Genomic DNA, 8,855 nt, shown 5'->3' with positions numbered 1-8,855 from the left:
CTCTTGTTTTTGTTAAGCAGGACATGCCTTATATATCTGTGTCGCTTTGTAATCAGATTTCTGTAAATAATGGTTTTGCAATACCAATTGTTACTGCTTTGGAAATGTATAAAGATACAAAGTCTTCTGATGATGCCTTTTATCAATGTGTACCATCTGCTTGGTTTGATTCGTTAGTGCTTGGTACTTCTGTCACTGAATTTCGTAAAAATGTTTCATGTTCCTCTGTTGAACTTGGGGATTCTGATGAATCCAACCTTATCCGAGAAATCATGACTGATTTCAAGGATGTTTTTCTTGATGATCTACCTCCTGGCTTGCCGCCTTCGAGAGGAGTAGATCATGGCATTGAGTTGATGGTTGGTAGTCAGCCCTTCTCAAAGCAATCGGTTTAGTAAAACCGAGGAGGACGAGATTCAGCGACAGCTGAAAGATTACCTCGACAGGGGCTTTGTTCGGCCAAGTAAATCCCCGTGGGGAGCGCCAGTGTTACTTTCTCGAAAGAAGGATAACACTATGCGCTTCTGCGTAGATTACAAGGGGTTGAATAAGCTCACTGTCAAGAATAAGTATCCGCTCTCACGCATGGACGATATGATAGATCGGCTCCATGGAGCATTATATTTTACGAAGATAGACCTGTGATCAGGCTATCACCAAATACGGATCAAACTGGAAGATATTCCTAAGACAGATTTTCATACGCGTTATGGTTACTATGAGTTTTTGGTCTTGCCTTTTGATTTGACCAATGCTCCAGCCTGGTTTCAGCAGATGATGAATGATCGGTTGAGACCGTTTCTAGGCAACTTCGTTGTTGTATTTCTCGATGACATCTTGATCTACAACCGAAGTTTATCTGAGCACTTAGCGCATATACGCGCTGTTCTCGAAGTACTGAGAATTGAGAAGCTTTATGCTAAGGTTTCTAAGTGTGAATTCTTTAGGAAAGAGCTTCTGTACTTGGGTCACATCATTACTCGCGATGGAATTCGCGTCGACCCTGAAAAATTGGATAAAGTGCAAAATTGGCCCATTCTGAAGAATGTGCGCCAAGTAAAGTCCTTTTTAGGCTTTACAGGATTCTTTTGCAAATTCATCAAGGATTACTCTAAAGTTGTTGCTCCGCTTACACAACTTTTAAAAGGAGGGGTGAAAGGGCCGAAGACTTCGGGTCCTCCCCGTAAAGGTAAACCCCCTGTTGTCTGGAATGAGCGTCTCGACGAGAGCTTTCGGACACTGAAGCGCTTGGTGACTACTGCGCTAATATTACACATTGTGGATCCTAGCAAACCGTTTGTGGTTGAAACGGATGCTAGTGATTATGCCATTGGTGCGGCATTATACCAAGATGGACGTCCTGTTGCGTTTGAAAGTAAGAAACTTTCTGACGCTGAGATGCGTTATCCAACGTATGAGAAGGAGCTTTACGCCGTAGTCCACGCCTTGAGGAAATGGCGACACTACTTGTACGGCTCTACGTTTGTTGCATGGACAGATCATCACTCCTTGCGCTATATCTGTGATCAGGGTGATCTCAAAGGCCGGAAGGCTAGATGGGTTGAGCTTATGCAAGAGTTTGACTTTGAGATCCGTTATAGAAAAGGATCCAGCAATCGAGTTGCCGATGCGCTAAGCAGGATTCCTGAGGTTAATGCCTTGTCTATGGTTGAAATCTCGACGGATTTCTATCTCTCTCTCCGAGGGCTATGTCGTTCCGATGGCCATTTTGGCAAGATATGGAACGAGGTCGAAGCGGGGCATGACTCGCGTACAAGCTTGGGTGATCCGGAGACCCAAGTGAGTCGTGCCAGAGAGACGAGACAGCGACAATATTCCATTAAAGGTCGACTATTGTTCAGAAATGGAAAAGTCTGCATGCCGGAAATCGATGAGATTCGACAAAGGATTTTGTGCGAATGCCACGATGTTCCTAGCGTTGGGTACCCAGGCATCTAGAGAACTTTGGCTTTGGTAAAGCGATATTTCTATTGGCCAAGAATGTGCTCTTACATAGAGAGCTATGTGAAGAGATGCGCTGAGTGCATTCAATAAGGCAGAGCGCCTTAAGAAAGTTGGCTTGCTACATCCATTGGAAATCCCAGATGCCAAGTGGAAGAGTATTTCCATGGATTTTATCGTTGGCTTGCCAAATACTAGTCGGGCCAATGACGCCATTTGGGTGGTGGTCGATAGACTCACAAAAATGGGGAAGTTTATACCAACAAAGTTGACAGTAAAAAGCCATCAGTTGGCAATTTTACTTGTCGATCAGCTTTATAAGTTGTATGGTCTGCCAGAGGATATCGTCAGTGATCGAGATACTAAGTTCGCTGGCCGATTTTGGCGAGATGTGTTTTGTCATCTTCAGACTACGTTGAGTATGTCGTCTTCTGACCATCCTCAGTCCGACGGACAAACTGAGAGGATGAATCAGACGTTAGAGGACATGTTGAGAGCCTATGTCTCTCACAGGCAGTCTGATTGGGAAAGGTATCTTCCATAGTTAGAGTTTGCCTATAATAGTAGCAAGCATTCTGCTACTGGATTTAGCCCGTTCATGCTGATATATGGATTTGAGCCTAAATCCCTGATTGCTATTGGCTTAGAGAAAGTCAAGGAACGCCAAGCTCGTGATTTCCTGTATGACATGCAAGAAATGCTCGAATTGGCTAAGGATAGTATAAGAATGGCTCGTGATCGAGTCACTACTTATGCTAATCAAAAGAGATCTCCAAGGACTCTAGATGTGGGACAATGGGTCTATCTGAAGATACCCAAGGATTCCAAGACTATGTGAACAGGAAAGCATTATAAGCTTTCAGCTAGATATTGTGGTCCATTCTTGATCACAAAGAAAATTGGCCAAGTTGCCTATAAACTGGCTCTTCCTTCGGATGTTAGTGTACATCCAGTGTTTCATGTCAGCCGCCTTAAAGTAAAATTGGGCGAAGCCGACGTTGTTGTGCCCATCGAGGAACATGCATGGCAAGATATGCAAACTGAGTATATTCCTCGAGAACCAAAGGCAGTTTTAGATCATCGTACCCGTCATTCGCGCCAAAAGGCTTATGACGAGTACTTAATTAAATGGAAGGGTCAATCTGAAAGGTTTGCTACTTGGGAACCAGTTAGAGCCTTGAAAGCTTAGTATCCCCACTTCATTGATGAGGACATCAATGGTTCTTAAGGGGGGAAGTATGTTATGTCCCGCTCATAGGAGAGGGGATCTAGCCCAGACGCCGTCGGGATGGGTGTCCAGTGTGAACCCGGCCAGTGTGGCCGGCCATTATTATAAATGAGAGACCAAGGCCTTATTTGGAGTTATCGACCCCCACTCGCAGAGGGCCAGTGGTTAGCCCGCGAGGCTAGGAGTGTGCGAGGTCACCTCGAGGAGGTGAGGCCGGGTGGTATGGGACGCTCGGTCTTACAAGTGCATGCCTACGTCCTCGAACGTTGACCTCAGCACGGGGGAGCTGTCGGATGGTGGCTATGGTCGGGTGGTTCGTCCGACGCATGGCGGTCCGTGTAGCCGGGAGATCCACTCTCCACGTTCGTTTCAATGTTGCTCGTCGCCACACCCCCCCACTACAAACGCTCAGTAGCTCTAGCTCTAGCAAGTGGGTGCACTCAGCATGTTGGGAAGTGTGTGATGGGATGTCTCTTTTGTGGTCTGCTATGTATCTATTTGTGGTTCTACTTTGTGGAAAATGTTGAAAACAAGATGGGTTTATGAATAATTGGAATGTATGCAGTCTATGGTATTCAGCAATGACAGTACTTGCTCCTCTCAGTGTTTCCTCTCCACCTGCTCACGGGGTAGGAGTGCCTTATCAGATGTACCCTCATCAAGTCTTTGGCCCTTATCCTACTCCATATGCATGGCCATGGACCCCATACCCACCTTTCTTCGTGCTCCCACTGTCTTCATAGTTGCGACAGTATTTCATTGCTTACAAATGTACATACCACCACCTTTACTTACAGAGCTGTAGCAATTAGCTATATCACCACTCTCCAGGACGGTAAGTGGTCTAGTGTCAGGCAACCTGTAGCAGGCTACAGGGACAACAGTTACAATTGGTTTGGGTTCACACTTGATGGACTCTCGCCTGGGCAGTGATATTAGTGGGAGTGGTGATCGAGAGGACACTTCGGCTAGTTCACGGCCACAATAGTCCGGGGATATGCGTAGCTGTGTTGTCAGAGATATTTGGGTTAGCCGTTGGTTGTTCTTTATGCTGGGTATATACGCTCAGTTGGTTGGTATTGGGACATCCATAAGTCATTGGAGTCTAGAGTCTTGTGTCCTCAGTCTAGCACTTGCAAACTTGCACTGTAAGGTGCAGCGGAATGAATGTTTGAACTTTGCTCAAGATGAGTGCTCCGATCTGTGCTCAAGGTTCCTTTTATTCTTATGGAAGGGAGAACCTTCCATTCTTTAATGAGAGAGTGCAATGGACACAAACAAAGTGAATGGACACTGTGCGTGAAAGTGCATGAGACTGAGAGATAGATAGAGACGTCGTAAAACCCTCCTCCGAAGGCCCAACTCTTGTTGGCGAGAGTGGTCTACTATTGATTGCACAAACTGGTACAAAGTGGATGAACGAGAACTAATGCAAGTCTATATATACCTTCATAAGTTCAGAAAAGTCTGAACTCACGAATTATAAGAGGGAATAAAGCACTCATAGAACTATAAAAGCAAGGGACACAAGAAAAGAAAAGAAAAACAAAAACAAACAAACAAACTAACTAAATCACTTTGTTTGCTACGAAACAAAATCAAATAAAACAAAACATTATTAACTTAAAAATGTTTTTAGAAAAGTCATGTGTAAATAAGTTGACGCAACTTACTTGGCTTAAAACAAGTACTCAACTTTAAGCCAAAAAAGAATAAGACAAATCCTAGAAATCAAACTTCACACAACTACTTCTAAAGGAACACATTCTTAAGTCCTCAAGTAAGCTAAATACGAAATCGAAAAATGAATAGTACTACAAACCTACGAAGAGCAAAGAACCGAACTTGACAATATGTGATCTCAACTTCGCTACTTGTTGAAACAGGAAGAATAAGATTATCACCTTTATCATGCATAGCTTGGACAACAGCTATGACATCCCTACTCACGTCGTCAATGCCCAAGAGTAGGTGCAGGTTTATATAGAGGTCATTCATGCTTTGAACGTACTCTACAAAACCAACGAGCTGAGTTTCTATCATCCTCCGGAGGTAATGGGCATACTCAGCCATGATAATGGCTAGCATTTGTCAAGCTATAGTAAAAATACTAGAAGCGGTAAAGATCAAAACAACAACATAAGGTGTTATTAAGTCAACCAATAAGTGGGCTTTTTAGCTCCCCACTTCTATTGAATTTACTACTGATTATCTTGAACATTCCAAAGGAAGAAACATTAAAAATAAACTTACTACGATGCAAAAATGAACGATCGTTTTTCATGATTCTTTTGAATGAGTATCCTTTTTCAACTAGTAAAGAAATAAGATGGCAAGATTGAACAACAAAAGGAGATTTACTAGAACAAAGACGAGAAAATCTAAATATTTGAGAGAAAATGACACCGTACTTAGCTAACAGAGAAATGTTCGAAGAAATGTGAGGCATACGGATGATATTTAGATTGGCATATTCTAGTTCAAGGCGCTTATCATAAATATCTACTTCTAATCCCAAGGGAGTCTGAAAAATCTTAAGGTCTAAAAAGGCACAACAATCACTATTTGTGGTACAGTTGAGTTCACAAAACTTCTTGGGATAAATTCCTCCGCCTACAGAACTCGAATTCAAGTACATAAAATCTTGAAAAGAAGGAACGTCAGGGACAAAAAGATCATCTACAAAGCGTCTTACATTGTATAACTTGTGCAAAAATATTGGGCAAGTGTTAGCAAGGACAAGACGCTCCATAAAATCAAATTCATAAGTAAAAAGATAGAAATTAGCAAGGAAAACAGCACAATTGGTGCCCATAGGGATACCAATTGTTTGCTTGAAAAGAGAGTCGCCGATGGTTATATATAAATTGTCCAAAAGAAAATCTAACCAAGATATGATGTCAATGTCATCTACAATCCTAGTAAATCTCTTTCTTCCTTTGTCTACATCTACATTCTTACTTTTCAACCATAAGAAGTCAAAGTTCAAGGCTGACTTTTCTACTAGCAATGCCTTGTACCTATCCTTCTCAAGCTTGTACGCAAAAACTTTTAAAATAAGAGACTTGACTCTAAATTTAAGGTCCTCCAAATTTAGCTTCGTGTATAGCGTAGTAAAGTCAAAAGTTTGGAGACGTAAAGGAGAAGATTTCTCCTTAAGGCTTCTTGAAGAGTTCAAAAACTTTAAAACAGGAATCACACCTACCGAATCATTTAAAATCCAACTTGAATCGGTAGGTACGTCTGCTTCCTTTAGTATTTTTTCCACAATTCATTTACGTTAGGTAAAATAGCTTTGAAACAATAACTAAGCCATTTGGAAACCTCGGTCAAAGAGGTGTTACAAGAAGCAGCTATAAATCTAGGCTTTATAGGGTTCTTGTGGAACTTCCAAACGGTATATAGAAAAGGTAATTTAGGCTGGCACTTGAAACCAAAAGACTTACAAAAGTCTTGATGTTTCAAGATAACCTCTTGAATTGAAAGATCACAATCATTGTAAGTCTGAGAGTTTACTTCACCTAACAAACATTCTAAATAGAACTTTTTGCACGTAACAACAAAGTTATTAGAGCACTTATCTACGTAAGAGATTACAAAATCACGATGAAATTTCCTAAGAGCATCACGATCAGAAGAAGATAAGCTATCCCTTCCTGAAGAAACGTTCCGAGAGCAAGATGCTAATTTCAAAGAAGCTTTCTTGAGGACTACAGACTTCCAATGGGTAAAAATACCTTGAACTCCTAAAGACTCCTCAAACTTTACTACGAAACTAGAAATTCCTTTTTCTATGGCTTTGAGAAGGCAAGAGTCGTTTGAGGAAGGGAGCCTATATTTAGTACCTCTTGAGAAAAGGTCTTTCAAGGAATCCGAAGGAAGAATAGAACAATCGGCAGTAACTACATGACCCAAAGCTCCATTTACGTAAGAAGAAAAGGCAGTTTTACTACAAGGGCAATCAACACTTGAGATTGCTAGCCTTTCTTGCTTTTTTAGATTACGTCCTATGTCACTATAGTTGAAAGCTTTTTGTCCTAAAGTTTTCACATATTTGAAAGCTACGATGGGATGGTTCCATACCTTTCTCACACAAGGAGGAGGAGCATCCAAAGCTTCTTGAGATCTCAATATAGAGCTTAATCCAATCTTGTCTAAGTCAGGGGAGGTAAAGATAGTTATCAACAGATCTTTCTTTCCAACCAAGGGATTTTTCAGACTAGGACACTTGGACTTCAGAAATTTGCCTAACAGTACTCGAAGTTGAGTGCTATGAGACTCTCTTAGCTCCAAATCTTCATGAGAGTAGTTCTAAAGGGTATACAAGAGCTTAAATAGGATCCTTATATTATACCTTTCAAATAATTTATAAGAAAAAGAACCCAATTCCATGGCTCTAGATAGGTAAATCAATCTCCGTTTGAAATCTCTATAAGCAAAAATTCTATGGTTAGAAGGGTCGTCACTCTCAATTCTAGAGATTGAAGCCCTAGGGAGACCTTGTACTCTACCAGAAATAGTGTTGTGCAAGACAACTCGATTGATTTCAGGGATAGAAGGTGGATCTGAACAAGAACCTTTAGGAATCCAAGTTCTTTTAAACTGACTTGAAGGGAGAACTAACTCGGGTTTGGGATGCCTTCGCCAAAGCATAGGTTTCTTATGGTAAATTGTCTTATTTTTACGTAAAGAAGACTTTTTCCAAGTTGAACCCTTTAGGGAAAAAAGTATGCAAAGTTCTTATCCAAAACAACTCTCGGGGCCAGGCTGATTTATAGAACTCTTTAGAGGTTCTAAAATTACCCTCTATGTGCTCAATGGGAAAACAGCGGAAAGACTCAGAGCCATGTTTTGTTATTGCTGCATACAAGGCTTTCACACTTTCACGTACGGTGCTCTTACTTTGAACTTTTCTCGCTTCTCTTACATGTTCCTGAAAACGGACAAAAGTTGTTCGAAAGGTTTGACCAACATACATCATAGAACTATCGTGAATACTATAAATAACATAAATAACTTGAGAGGTATGAACCGAACTTAGAGGACGATCTACTACAAGATGTTTTTTTCTTAAACGCCTCAAACGATTTAGGGCTTTTATGGAAGAACTTGTGTAATGAGTACTAACTAAGACATTCTTGAAAGAAGCCCAACGAATAGGACCATCACCAAAAACATGCAAATTCTTCAAATTAGACTTAGCTAAAAACTTAAATCTTTCTTGATACAGATTATGAGTACTTCTAGCTACTGAAAAGAAAGAAGGGCTGGAAGTCTATGCTATATCGATGTCGACGACGGGGATGACGAGACCGGCTCTATGGCTGAAAAACTGCGTACTTGCTCTGCTGGCCAAAAACGCCAATGGGCTGAAATCTGCTACTGCAAAAACGCAAGTGCTGGAGCGAGTAACATGTCGAAACCAATGCAACAATACTTGCTCCGGCTCCATGACTTCAGCTTCATCGACGATCTCCGGTTCTTCTTCTTCCAAAATGTCCTTTGGAGGTGTTCCCTAAAACACTTTCAACCAAGAAACATGGAAAACGTTGTGCATTGACCATGAGTTAGGCAACTGCAATTTCATTGAAACCTCATTTATCTTTTTAATGGCTGAAAATGGACCATACATACGAAAAGACAACTTGGGACACTTCTTTCCAAC

The sequence above is a fragment of the Adiantum capillus-veneris genome, chromosome 2 (genome assembly GCF_014529385.1).
Source record: "Adiantum capillus-veneris isolate H3 chromosome 2, ASM1452938v2, whole genome shotgun sequence".
Taxonomy (NCBI): Eukaryota; Viridiplantae; Streptophyta; class Polypodiopsida; order Polypodiales; family Pteridaceae; genus Adiantum; species Adiantum capillus-veneris.
This window is presented reverse-complemented; position numbering follows the sequence as displayed.